Source organism: Delphinapterus leucas, chromosome 1 (genome assembly GCF_059928025.1).
Source record: "Delphinapterus leucas isolate spDelLeu-1000000601 "Yukka" chromosome 1, BTC_Dleu_Yukka2, whole genome shotgun sequence".
Classification (NCBI taxonomy): Eukaryota; Metazoa; Chordata; class Mammalia; order Artiodactyla; family Monodontidae; genus Delphinapterus; species Delphinapterus leucas.
The window spans coordinates 164,717,453-164,731,916 of NC_143129.1; the positions used below are offsets into that span (position 1 = coordinate 164,717,453).

Sequence of the window (14,464 nt, forward strand, 5' to 3'; positions counted from 1 at the left end):
GGGGAGGGGGCCCCGAGACAGGGAGCCAGACTCGGGTTAGAACAGGAAGTCCGGCTCAGCCCCCAGGGCTCATGTGAGACTGTATCATCTCGGCTCTGGGCGTGATGCCACATGGGAACCATCTCAAGCCACCTTCATTTCTACTCATGTCTCATCACCTTGGTGCTTTTCTCTCGGGGACTAATGGCCAGTCAGCCCCGGACTGACCCCTCACCCGTCAACACTGTCCCTAAAGGTATGAGCTCCGGAGCTTGAGAGACCTGGGTTCAAATCCTGGCTCAGCTACTCCCTGACTGTGACCTGGGCAAGCTGCCTCACCTCTCTGAGCAAGACTGGAGTGAATGAGGGGCTTCCCTGGTGGCACAGTGGTTGAGAGTCCGCCTGCCGATGCAGGGGACATGGGTTCGTGCCCTGGTCCAGGAGGATCCCACATGCTGCGGAGCGGCTGGGCCCGTGAGCCATGTCCACTGAGCCTGCGCTTCCGGAGCCTGTGCTCCGCAATGGGAGAGGGCACAACAGTGAGAGGCCCGCATACCACAGAAAAAAAACAAAAACAAAACAAACAACAACAACAACAACAAAAGACTGGAGTGAATGAAATGACAACACGGGAACAGCCAAGCAAGTGGCTAGGGATCCCTGAATGTCAGTTCCCTTTCTCCTTCTCAGAGCCCTGGACTGGGACCATTGATGGATCTGGAGGAGGCCAGGGGTCCTACCCTGAGTTGTAGGAGTCATGGGGTCAAATTCATGTGTCCTCCATGGGACCTGCAGCAGGTCACTGCAGTGCTTTGAGCCCACATTTTCATTTGTCAAGTGGAGGTACAACTGCTTAGCTAACGTTAGGGCTCCTTTTCTGGTCACAGAAGGCTACTTGGAGGAAGTAACTGAGACTTCCTTTGGGTGGGAAGAAAGGAAACTGGACAAGAGAGGGACTGCCCTTCAAGGCAGGAGGTTGATGGGTGGGGAGCAGGGGTGGCAAGGAGGTGAGTCACCATGAAGGAGTGAGGCACAGAGGCTGGGCTTTTCTGAAGGGTCAGGGGTCAGTGGGAGGAGGCTGCTCAATGTGGACTCACAAAGGTTCAGACCTAATCTGAGAGGACTCTGCTAGCGACACACAGAGTCACACACACCCTTGTCCACGTGGTCACACGAAGGCACCCTGGAGACATTCACATACTCCTGTACACTCAGGACATTCACAGAGTCACCCCCAGACACAAAGACACACTCAGAGACACTCACAAACTCATCCACACACGTTTTTACCTTAAGTATATCCACACCTTCAGACATATTCACACGAGCTCCTGTCCACAACATCCACACAGACAAAAGGGCAAACCCAGAGCTATTCGCGCAGACACGGGCACACAAAGACGCACTCAGGGACACTCATACATTCTTGCACACAATCCTGCACACTTGAGTACATGCTCACAGTCAAAGCCACACACGTTGTGTACACACTCCTGTACGATCTGAAGCATTCACAGACATTCCGTCAGGTACAGCACGGTCAGGTACATGCACACGCCGTCTCCCCTACTCACCCGTGCGGCCAACCTCACCCCCTTCCAGCCAGCTAGGCTCAGCGCTCTCTCTCCACCCACTTCCCACCGTCCTCTGGGGCTCCCTCTGGAGCTGGGGGAGGGAATGGGGCGGGGCTCACCCTGCTGATGTGGCAACTCTGCTCACCTGCAGCCGGCGCACCCTCCTCCGATGAAGGCTTAAAGAAGCAGGAGTGCCGGCCACGGTCCCCACCAGGTCTCTGTCCTGGTTCCTCTGATGGGAAAAGTGAGGCCCAGAGAGGGGTCAGATGATGAATGGGGCTTGTGCCAGGGACTCCAGTGCCAGGAGCTGACTGGGGAGGGGATGCTGGTGCTGGGAACTGGCAACACTGGGTTCCAGGCCTGGCCTGTCTCCTGCCTGCCCTGGCTGGCTGCCTGTGGAACCTGCCTCTCCTCACTGTTCCCGGTCTCCCTACCAGGCACTCCCACTTCTGGCAGTCCCATCTCCGTAGCCAGCTCCACAGGCCCAAGCCAGAAACACACACACAGTCACTGCACCCTGCCGACTCTACCTCCCCAGTGTTCCTCAAACCTGGGCTGGAAGGAAGCAGCCTGTGCGGTGGGAAGCCCACCTCTGCTACTTCCCAGCTATGTGACTTAGGGCAAGTCACTGCTTTTCTCTGAGCCTCAGTTTCCTCACCTAGAAACGTGGTGATGATCACACCCACCTCCCAGGATTGGACTGGTGAGAGAATTAAACAAGATAATAGATGTGGTGGCTGCAGGGCCAGGCCCAGGGACTCGGGACAGGCTTGGTGAATGAATGGAAGACACCTGAAGGACTTGCCCAGATACCCTGCACTGGGCCAGGTCCCCCACTGCTGAAGTCTCCCTGATCCCGTCACCTCCTGGGGGATCCTGTACGACCAGCCTCTCCCAGGTTTGCTGTTAGTTTTGCTGCTGCTTCCAAAGCCCCAGCAGCCCAATCCAGCCCCAATCACTGTACCATGGTGGGAGGAGGGCCTGGCGGGTGGGCAGGTGGCAGGGGTGGAGAGGGGTTAGGAGGACACAGCCATGCCCGTAGGAGCCACCAATCTGATGCGGAAGATCCAGCTCTGCTCCTGGAGTACCCAGCTTAATCAGACCCAGTCTGTCCTGAGGGCCCAAGAATAGCTAGTGGTGGTGGGGGGGCTGTGGCCCTGTCCCAAGGGCTCCAAGTCTGATGTGGGAGACAGCCTAATCCAAGAGCACCCAGGCTGGTAGGGAAGACACTCCCTGGCCCAGCTCCTCAAACTACCTGGGGAGACATACACTTCCCCTGGGATTCCCAGTCCGAGGGAGGCAATTCACTCTCCCTAGGGGCTACCAGACTAGGAAAGGAGACACAATTCTTGTTCTCAGGGACCCCAAGTCACAATAGAAGAGACTGAATACATACCTAGGACACAAAGGTACCCAGACACAGAGAAGCAGAAATGAGCACAGATGAACGCGGCTTTGTGCACGTGCCTCTTGTGTATGACGGTGACTCTATGCTCGCATGTGATTCTGCATGACTGTCGCCTCTGTTTCTGTGACCAGGCATGTGCCTCTGAGCTGAGGCTCTTGAGAAGGCTCAGTGAGTGGACCCAGTTGGGTCTAATCACTCATTCAATGGACATGCATTCACTGAACATTGATTTTGTCCCATTTGCTGGGCCCCACTCTGGGATGCTATGGAGCCTTCAATAGGTGTGGTTTCTGCTTTCAGAGGCATCACTATGTAAGGGTGGAAGATGAAGCACAGAATAAGCAGTCCCCTATGCTGCAACCTGTTTAGAAGCACAGGGGGCTGCAGTAGCATAGGGGAAGTGGACTTCCTGGAAGAAGTGATATTTAAGCTGTGCCCTAACAGGCTTTAGGGCTGAGGGAAAGTATGTTCCAGCTAGAGGCAACAGCATGTGCAAAGGCTGTGGACCTGGGGGAAGAGAGCCCAGGAAAGGTTTTCTGGAGGAGGTGACTGGATGGCGTTTTGGAAGAGGTAGGTAGGTATGGAGAAGGGGCTTGTAGTGGGACCAGCCAGAGGAAGTCTACTTGCCTGAGCCGTTACCTAGGCATGAAAAGGCAGTGTCCAGAGGAGCTTGAGGGTCTGAAGTAGAACCCGCACCTCCAGAGAGGAGAGGAGACACTCCTGAGTGGGGGGTTTAGGCGGTGAGCTCCTGGACTGGCCTGTGGGCTGTGCTAGGAGAGAGACCCAGCGCAGGGAGCCTGGGAAAGGCCCCCCAAAGGATCCTCAGCTGTAAAGGGAATTTAATAATAGCTCCCTCACAGGGTAGAGGTGAGAATGACAATAAATGCACGTTCCCAAGTCGCTCTCGGATGAGCTCTCCAGGAGCTCATTTATTCCTCTCAAGAACTATATTATTATGGTCCCATTTGAATGCTGATGAAGTAGGCTCAGAGAGGCCCAAGGCTAGAGAGCAGAACGCGAGAGTGGGCTGTCTGGATTAGAACGCAGCCCGAGACTAAGCCTGGCTCCTTCCCTTGAGTCCCGCAACCTCCCTCCCAGCACTCGAATGCGCCTCTTAAATCGGTAACAGCTGATGACTGCTGGATCCGGTGCCGTTACTATTATTTTTGCCTATTATTATCCCTGTGATTCCCGGAGAACATCCTTGATTCAACTCGGGCTCGGACCTCCCCGCCGCCTGCGCGCCCTCGGCCCCTGAAAACCACGGGCCCAGACGACCCCGCGCGGCCGCGGTGGGAACAGCAACCCCCGGGACCCGGGGGGCGGGGGGATGGGGGTGGTCGGTGTGATGGCGCCCCCTGGAGGCAGTGCTCGGCGTTGCCTCCAGGGACGACCGCCAGTGCGGCGTCCTCTGCACCCTTGGTTGGCTGCAGACAGGGGGCTCCCACACAGCGGTCCGAGGGGGCAGGGAGGAAGGAGGAAATAATGAGAATAACACTTATCGAGCGACTCTTGTACACTGGGCAAAGTGCTGGGCATTTCCAACACATTTTCTCATTTAACGCCCACCCAACCTCATTTTCCAGAAGTGGAAGCTGAGGTTCTGGGAGGTTAAGTAACTCGCCAGAGATGAAAAACTGGGTTTGAACCCAACTCTGCCCAAGTGTGTGGCCATGCCAAGGGCCCCTCTGGGGTAAGTCCGAGGAGGAAAAGGCCATTGGACCCTCACTGAACTATAAGCCTCTGGAGGTCAGGCATAATGATAACGATTATAAAAAATAAATTCAGTCATTAGTGGAGGCAGTACGTTGAATTTGAGTGCCAGCATTTCCTACCTGTGACTTTGCTCATCTAACCTGCTTAACCCCTCTGAGCCTCAGTTTTACATAAACATCTGTAAATGAGCTTTATTACAGGCATTATGCTCTAGGACTGTTCTAAGGATACACGGCAATAATGCAGACAAAATGCTTAGCTTAGGAATTCCCTGGCGGTCCAGTGGTTAGGACTCCTCATTTTCACTGCCGAGGGTGCGGGTTCAATCCCTGGTTGGGGAACTAAGATACCGCAAGCTGCATGGCGCCCCCTCCCCCCCAAAAGAAAAAGGTTTAACTTAGCACCTGGCATGTAATAGGTGCTCAAGAAAATAGCTAATACCATTTGCTCATATGGCCATTATTTATTTAAAGCCTAGGGGCTAGGGATACAGCAATGAAAAAATACAGGTATTTTTCTTGCTTTAATGATTTCCTAGTCTTGTGTTCCTGGGATCTAGCACATTGTCCGGCTTAATAAATGTTGAAATGAATAAATGAACTAATAAAGGAGTGAATGAATGAATGGACATATTGCAGTAAGTCAGTCCCTGGTTGCAGTTTCAGGGAGAGTAAGAGAGAGAAAAGAGAGTTTTTTAAATAATAGCTACTATTATTTGGGCACTTACATTGCATCGGGTACTCGAGTAAATGCTTTTTGTGTTCTCAGTTTGTCCTCACAGCAAACCCATGAGGTCAAAAGTGTTATCTGATTTTATAGACAAGAAAACAATCACTGTGAGATACGAGTGATTTTTCCTAAGGTCACACAGTAAGCGCAGAGGCAGGTGTTAGGCTTGGGTCTGCTGCCTCCAAAGCTTGGATTTGTACCAGGCTCCCTTGAAGCAGTGGGCTGGAGGGCCCGGCTAGGGCATCTTTCACCATCCACCTCCCCATGTCTAGTTGGTCTGCTGGAGCTCTTGGCATGCAAAAGAAACTCAGCAGAATGGCCTCCACCTGCACCAGTAATAATGGGGAATGTGCTGCTCTGAGCTTCCAAGAAGCAAGTTCACTTCCAATTGCTCCTGTGCTGAGCCTCATGTTTAATTACTTTTCATGACAGTCCTGTGAAGACGGTATTAGTCACCTATTTCACAGGCAGGGAGCCGAGGTTCAGGGTTGCCTTCCCAAGCTTATGTAGGGTGTGCCCTGGGGTCTGGTGGAGACAGTTGCCAAGGCTCCCCTACCTGCTGCCCTCTGGAGCCTCTCTACGTCCCAGCTCATCCCTCTGCCAGTTATCCCCCCAATCCTCCCCACACTCTTAGCCCCTCCCTGACCCGTTCTCTTGGTCAGGGTAACTAGAGGCCTAAGCCCAAGTAAGGTGAACTAAGAGGGACCTCTTGGGTTGGGACCCTGCTTGGAGTGGTGGCCAGGAGGTCACTGTTCACCTAAAATGGGATTTTAATCTGTTTGCAACTTTTTTTTTTTAGTAGAAAATGGTATTTTTAAAAATCTTTTTAAAATTGAGATATAGCTGGGCTTCCGTGGTGGCGCAGTGGTTGAGAGTCCGCCTGCCAATGCAGGGGACACGGGTTGGAGCCCTGGTCCAGGAAGATCCCACATGCCGCGGAGCAACTAGGCCCGTGAGCCATGGCCGCTGAGCCTGCGCGTCTGGAGCCTGTGCTCCGCAACGAGAGGCTGCGTTTGTGAGAGGCCCGCGCACCGCGATGAAGAGTGGCCCTGGCTTGCCGCAACTAGAGAAAGCCCTCGCACAGAAACGAAGACCCAACACAGCCAAAAATATATAAATAAATAAATTTTTTTTTTAAAAAATTGAGATATAGTTGATGTACAATATTATGTAAGTTACAGGTGTCCAACATAGTGATTCACAGTTTTTAAAGCTTATACTCCTTTTATAGTTGTTTTAAAATATTGGCTATATTCCCTGTGTTGTACAATATATCCTTGTAGCTTATTTATTTTCTACACAGTAGTTTGTACCTCTTAATCCCTTACCCCTATCTTGCCCCTTCCCCATTCTCTCTTCCCACTGGTAACTACTAGTTTGTTCTCTATATCTGTGAGTCTGTTTCCTTTTTGTTATATTCACTAGTTTGTTTTAATTTTTAGATTACACATATAAGTGATATCATATAGTATTTGTCCTTATCTGTCTGACTTATTTCACTTAGCATAATACCCTCCAAGTCCATCCATGTTGTTGCAAAGGGCAGAATTTAATTTTTTTTATGGCTGAGTAATATTCCATCATATATACACCACATCTTCTTTACCCATTCATCTGATGATTCCATATCTTGGCAATCGTAAATAATGCTGAACATTAGGGTGCATGGTTTTTTTTTTTTTTTTGATATATAACCAGGAGTGGAATTGCTGGGTCATATGGTAGTTGTATTTTTAGTTTTTTGAGACACTTCCTTACCATTTTGCACAGTGGCTACACCAATTTACATTCCCACCCACAGGGTACAAGGGTTCCCTTTTTTTTTCTTAACACATGTTACATTTTATTTTATTTATTAATTTTTTTGGCTGCATTGGGTCTTAGTTGTGGCGCGTGGGCTCTTCGTTGCAGCACGCGGGCTTTTCTGTAGTTGTGGTGCACGGGCTTAGTTGCTCCGCGGCACGTGGGATCTTAGTTCCCCGACCAGGGATTGAACCCGTGTCCCCTGCTTTGGAAGGCGGATTCTTAACCACTCGACCACCAGGGAAGTCCCCTTCTTTTTTATTTTACTTACTTACTTAATTAATTTTTAATTTTTTGGCCACGCCAAGTGGCTTGTGGGATCCTAGTTCCCCAGGCCCTCAACAGTGAAAGTGCGGAGTCCTAACCACTGGACTGCCAGGGAATTCCCTGAGGGTTCCCTTCTTTCTACATCCACCAACATTTGTTACTTGTGGTCTTTTTTTTTTAATGGACCAGTTACTTAATTAGGTTCTTTTTTTTTTTTTTTTTTTTTGGCGGTACGCGGGCCTCTCACTGTTGTGGCCTCTCCCGTTGCGGAGCACAGGCTCCGGACGCGCAGGCTCAGCGTCCATGGCTCACGGGCCCAGCCGCTCCGCGGCATGTGGGATCTTCCCGGACCGCGGCACGAACCCGCGTCCCCTGCATCGGCAGGCGGACTCGCAACCACTGCGCCACCAGGGAAGCCCTAATTAGGTTCTTTATAAGATGTTTAGAACACTATGTGGTGAGGATAAATTCCATTTGTGAGAGCAAACACAGAGCAGAGGTCCCCTGGAGCTGAGGAACAGCTTTGATTCTTTGCAGAATTTGTGAGTCCACAGCCTTCTGATCAACCTTGCACTGCTCTGTAATCTCGTATTTGTCTCTCTCTGTGTTGAAGACCTCTCCTTCCTGGTCCCTGGGCTTACACAGCTTCTTCTCTTTTTTGGCAGCAGCACACGTTTGCAGGATCTTAGTTCCCTGGCCAGGGATCAAACCCGTGCCCGCTGCAGTGGAGCGGAGTCCTAGCCACTGGACAGCCAGAGAAGTCCCCCTTCTTCTTCTTCTTCTTCTTTTTTTTTAATATTTATTTATTTAAGGCTGCGCTAGGTTTTAGTTGAGGCACTTGGGATCTTTAGTTGTGGCATGCATGCGGGATCTAGTTCCCTGACCAGGGATCAAACCCAGGCCCCCTGCACTGGGAGTGTGGAGTTTTACCCAGTGGACAACAGGGAAGTCCCCTCCTTCTCTTGAAGTAAGCATCAGTGAGATGTTCTGGGATTTTCACACCACCGGTATCAATTTGGATGGAGGTGACAAACTTCTGGTGTGTTCTACATGGAGGAACTCGACTGAGGGACAGAGGCCCAGTCACAAGTAGCAAGCTCACCTTGCTTCAGGAAAATGAACCTCTTGCCTCTGTGGCGCTCAGTGAGGACGATCAGAATGGGCCCAGGAGTGATGCTCGTGCATAGTTTTCTCATGTGCTTACTGAAGAGTTTTTTTGCCGTGACTCAACAGGTTTCCAGGCACATCTTCAATAGGATAATACCCAGGCATTTTGCAAGGTTTAACCACTCCAGTACCACCATTCTTTTTTTTTTTTTTTTTTGCGGTACGCGGGCCTCTCACTGTTGTGGCCTATCCCGTTGCGGAGCACAGGCTCTGGACGTGCAGGCTCAGCGGCCATGGCTCATGGGCCCAGCCGCTCCGCGGCATGTGGGATCTTCCCAGACTGGGGCACGAACCCGTGTCCCCTGCATCGGCAGGCGGACTCTCAGCCACTGCGCCACCAGGGAAGCCCCAGTACCACCATTCTTGTCACCACCAGCTTTTTTTGCGACAGTAGCAAGAACCGTCACCTTCTTTTTCTTTTCAACCTTGGATTTAGCTGCTGAATACTTCCTCTGGTACAAGGCCTTTTGGGAATACATAGCCGATTGGCAATATCTGCCAATTCCTCTCATCAGGACAGTGTTGTGGCTGCAGTGGGGCTTCCCCTTCTTAAGCTTTTTAACTTTGCCACCAGCATCAGCCTTCTTGGCTTCAGGTTTTTTCTCCTTAGTACCTGGCTTCTCAGCTCTTTTATCTGCCATCTTGCAAGATGGGAAAGAGCTACTTGTGGTCTTTTTGATGATAGCCATTCTGACAGGTGTGAAGTGATATCTCATTGTGGTTTTCTTGTTTTTGTTTTTGTTTTGTTTTGCGGTACGCGGGCATCTCACTGTTGTGGCTTCTCCCGTTGCGGAGCACAGGCTCTGGACGCGCAGGCTCAGCGGCCATGGCTCACGGGCCCAGCCACTCCGCGGCATGTGGGATCTTCCTGGACCAGGGCACGAACCCATGTCCCCTGCATCGGCAGGCGGACTCTCAACCACTGCGCCACCAGGGAAGCCCTCATTGTGGTTTTAATTTACACTTCTCTGATGATTAATGATGTTTAGTATCTTTTCATGTGCCTGTTGGCCATCTGTATGTCTTCCCTGGAAAAGTGTCTATTTAGGTCTTCTGCCCATTTTTAAAATCAGGTTGTTTGTTTTTTTGATGTTGAGTTGTATGAGCTGTTTACATATTTTGTATATTGACTCCTTATTTCTCATATCATTAGCAAATAGTTTCTCCAATTCAGCTGGTTGTCTTTCTGTTTTATTGATAGTTTCCTTTGCTGTGCAAAAGCTTTGAAGTCTAACTAGGTCCCATTTGTTTATTTTTGCTTTTATTTCCTTTGCTTTAGAAGACAGATCCAAGAAAATATTGCTATGATTTATGTAAAATAGTGTTCTGTCTATGTTTTCCTCTAGGAGTTTCATGACCTCCAGTCTTTTTTTTTTTTAATTTTTTTAAATAGATTTGTTTTATTTATTTATTTATTTTTTGGCTGTGTTGGATCTTCCATGGCTGTGCACGGGCTTTCTCTAGTTGCTGAGGGCTTCTCACTGCGGTGTCTTCTCTTGTTGCGGAACACAGGCTCCAGGCGCACGGGCTTCAGTAGTTGCGGCGCATGGGCTTAGCTGCTCTGCAGCATGTAGGATCTTCCCAGACCATGGCTCAAACCCGTGTCCCCTGCATTGGCAGGCAGATTCTTAAGCACTGTGCCACCAGGGAAGCCCCTCCAGTCTTACATTTAGGTCTTTAATCCATTTTGAGCTTTTTTTTTTTTTGGCTGCATCGGGTCTTAGTTGCAGCACGAGGGATCTTTGTTGAGGCACGCGGGATCTTTCATTGCGGTGCGCGGGCTTCTCTCTAGCTGTGTTGTGGGGGCTCCAGAGCGCGTGAGCTCTGTAGTTTGCAGCATGTGGGCTTAGTTGCCCCTCAGCATGTGGGATCTTAGTTCCCTGACCAGGGATTGAACCCGTGTCCCCTGCATTAGAGGGCAGATTCTTTACCACTGGACCACCAGGGAAGTCCCAATTTTGGGTTTATTTTTGTATATGGTATGAGAAAATGTTCTAATTTCATTCTTTTTTAATTTTAATTTTTAAAAATAGATTTATTTATTTATTTTTGGCTGCATTGGGTCTTCATTGCTGCATGCGGGCTTTTCTCTAGTTGCGGCGAGCAGGAGCCACTCTTTGTTGTGGTGCGTGGTGCGTGGGCTTCTCATTGCGGTGGCTTCTTTTGTTGCAGAGCACAGGCTCTAGGTGCATGGGCTCAGTAGTTGTGGCACACAGGCTTAGCTGCTCTGCAGCATGTGGGATCTTCCTGGACCAGGGCTCGAACCCATGTCCCCTGCATTGGCAGACATATTCTCAACCACTGTGCCACCAGCGAAGCCCTAATTTCATTCTTTTACATGTAGCTGTCCAGTTTTCCCAGCAGTGCTTATTGAAGAGATTGTCCCTTCTCCATTGTATATTCTTGCCTTCTTTGTCATAAATTAATTGACCATAAGCATGTGGGTTTATTTCTGGGCTCTCTATTCTGTTCCATTGATCTATGTGTCTGTTTTTATGCCAATACCATGCTGTTTTGATTATTGTAGCTTTGTAGTAGTTCACAACATTTTCTGATTCTGGTTTTGGGTGGTGATTTAGAAAGAGGGTCTCCCCAAATTCTCTGCCAAAGACTCATCTTCCCTAAGTTTAGTTCTTACCTTATTGGTCTCAGCAGGAAGCAGGGGAGAAAACTCAAAGCATTTGCCAGAAGAGGGTTTAATGAAGGAACTATTTACAGAGGTGTTGGCAGGAATGGTGAAGCATCCTGGGCTCACAACAGTGGGATAGAGTCACTAGCCCCAGGGCCTGAAGGGGCAAGGGAGGGAGCCTTGTTAAGGAACCTGGCAGAAGTCGTGCCCTGGGGTTGCAGGCCACCCAACGGGAGCTGTGCCTTTCAGTGGAGGAACATAGTAACTGTCAAAATCACAGTATTATAAATATCCTGATCTCACTCTCCTCCTTCCCTCTGATCTGGCAATGTCTCCTACTGGCCAAACTTTTCCTGAAACCGTAAGGCAAGGGGGCCCAGGTGAGACTGTCAGTGGTAGTCAGCCCCAGGACACAGGGCAGGGCAGAGAAGCACAGAGAATGAAGGGTAGGCAAAGAGTAGCCAGCCCAGGGGCTTCTCCTCTCTTCGTGGACTCGGCTTTGTGGAGGGGCTGAGAGACAGAGTGGCTGTGCTTGTCTCTCCAAGCAGTCTGTGCCTGACGCCAGAATGCCCTTTCTCCTCTTCCAGGCCCACGTTACTTCGTCCGTGAGGTTGTCCCCAGTCCTGGAGTTAATCTCTCCCATTCTTGGCTTCCTTGGTTCTCAGTGCCTAGCCCATCACTCAGCTCAGTGATTTAGCATTATTCTCTGCAGGGGTTTGTCGCCCCAGGGGACAGTTCTAGCATCCTCTACACTGTGAGCTCTTTGCAGGCAGGGCCCTGGGCCAAAGAAGGCCATTTGCTCTGACACAGGACCCAGCGCAGGCCAAGTGCCCATGTTTGCCAAGTGAACGGAGTCCTGTGGCCTCACCCACCTGCCTCTGCCTTGGTGTACACGGCCTGGGCACATGTGTATGTCTGTTTCCCTGAGTACAAAGGGGTTCCTTGGTGGCGAGTGGCCCAGGCCAGGCACACAGCAGGCATCAAATGTTGCCTGAATTGGCCTAGGGAGGACCATCCTCCTTTCCTTCATTCATTCAACAACTTTTTGAGATCCTACTATATGCCAGGCCCTGTGCTGGGCCCTGGGGACGCAGAAGTGAACAAGGCACACAAAGTCCCTGCCTTCATGGGGTTTCCATTCTAGTGGGGGAAGCAGAAAAGGAAGGAATGGAAAATGTACAATATTATTAAAGATTGCAGTACGTGCTGTACAGAAAATAAACAAGATGATGAGACAAACAGTAAAAGGATGGATATTTATGTGGGAGAGGAGCACATCAGGGAAGGTCTTTCTGAGGAGACCACATGTAAGCTGAGAGCTGAAGAAGAGAGGACATGAAGAGCTGGAAGGGTGTTCTAGGGAGAGGGAACAGCAAAAGCAAAGGACCGGAGGTGCTTCTGGGACGCTGGGGGATTCAGTGTTTCAGCCTAAAGAAGGGCTTAGGGGGAGTTTAAGAGCGGTTAAGGAATTAGTCTTGGGGGCGGCCCGGGGCCAGGTCCTGGGCTGAGGGTTGGAGGGGAAGGGACAGCCCTTCTTAATGCCACCCTTGCTGCCTGTTGCCTAGCACCACAGCAAATAGTGCTGCTGGCAGGCCCTGCCCTTGCTCCCTCGGCTCCCCTCTGACTGGCAATGGCTGTCAAATGACCAGCCCCGGAGGCTTTGCCAACCTCCTCCCCTGGAATATTTTAGAGGTAAGTCAGAAAATGACCAGCAGCCTCCAAAACTCGACTTTTTCTCATGCATACCTTACAAGGGTATATTTGGCTGCCCTGGGTGTTAATCTCCCACCCCCTTGCACTACACAGAGAGATATAAATATACGCCAAAGGCAGCACACTCAGAAACTTGGATTAAGGACCACATACTCAGGCCCCAGTGACACACAGAAGACACTCCACACAGCTGCTTATGAGCCCTCCCTCCCACACACTTCAGTCCCCAGTCTCCTGTAAGTACACAATCACGCACACAACTATACACACGCCCCACAACACAGTCACAACAGCCGGCCACACAGACACTCCACCACCAGCACAATCACCACACACACAATCACTCCCCCATGATTATACAGTCACATATCCGCGTGGGGTACATCCACACGACAGGTACTCCACAGTCATCACAGAGTCACACGTTGACACACCATCACACAGCCTCCCCCTCCACAGAGCACACACACAACCACGTGGTGTTCACACAGCTGGCAGCGGGCACACAGATCACAACGCACAGCCCACAAGCGTCCCGCACGGCCGCCCCCCCGCCCCCCCCCTTTACTCAAGGCCTCTCTGATTAAACACATCCAGCCCCTCTGCTGGTTACGTGAACAGCATTCTTCTGCGATTGAGTCAAAGACCTCCCCAGACAGAGGGGCTAAGTGGAAAAAAGGCATCAGAAGGGAGAATGCCCGAGGCCCAGGTCTGGGAAGGGGCCTGGCAGCTTCTCGCTTAGGGAGACAGCCTTCAGTGTTGAGTTTGATCCTGACACTGGTGGCCTAACGACTTGGGGGAGGAGAACGCCTTGGAGTGGGAAGAAGCAGGGCGGGTGGGGGGTGACAGGTGGAGCAAGCGGAGAGACCCCTGGAAACCTCGCAGCGTGAGGGCGGAAAGCGGTGTTAAATATGGACTGAACCTTAGAGGCTTAAACCCTCCCACGCAGTCCTCCCACCGCCCTTCCCCAGGCTCCGGACTGTCCCCAAACGTACGGCGTGTAGTGTTACCCCCTCCTCCGCCAGCCCTCGGCGACAGCTGCGGGGCACAGCGCTCAGGCGAGGGGGCATCGCAGGGCGCCGGGGCGGCGGCTGACACCCCCGAACTCCTGCGGGCGGCGGGCAGGGTGCGGGGTCCCTCGAGGTCCCCAACCCCACACCCTGCCCCCCTCCCGGGCCGGTCTGGCAGGGCAAGCGCTCTCCTGAGGCTGCGGAGATACCTTCCTCCACTGCCCCCCCGCCCCGCCCAAACCGGGACCCTCGGAAGGGAAGGGTGGAGAGAAAGAAGGTTCGGGAAGACCTCAGGGGGATTGGTTTTGGAGACGCCGACCCCCCCCATACCTCCCCCCACACCCTCCGCTGGTCGCGGGAGGGGCGGCGTCTCCCCGCCCCCGGGCCTAGCGGCCCGCTCCCTCCTCCCGCGGCGGGAGCCTGGGCCAAGTGGGCGCGCCCGGCCCGGGGCCGGCGGGATCCGGTGTCG

General features: G+C 51.7%; 1 pseudogene; it reads right to left on the minus strand.

The window, feature by feature from the left end:
- Positions 1-7,918: 7,918 nt before the first annotated feature.
- Positions 7,919-9,484, minus strand: LOC111175385 (large ribosomal subunit protein eL6-like; annotated as a pseudogene).
- Between the last annotated feature and the right edge of the window lie 4,980 nt (positions 9,485-14,464).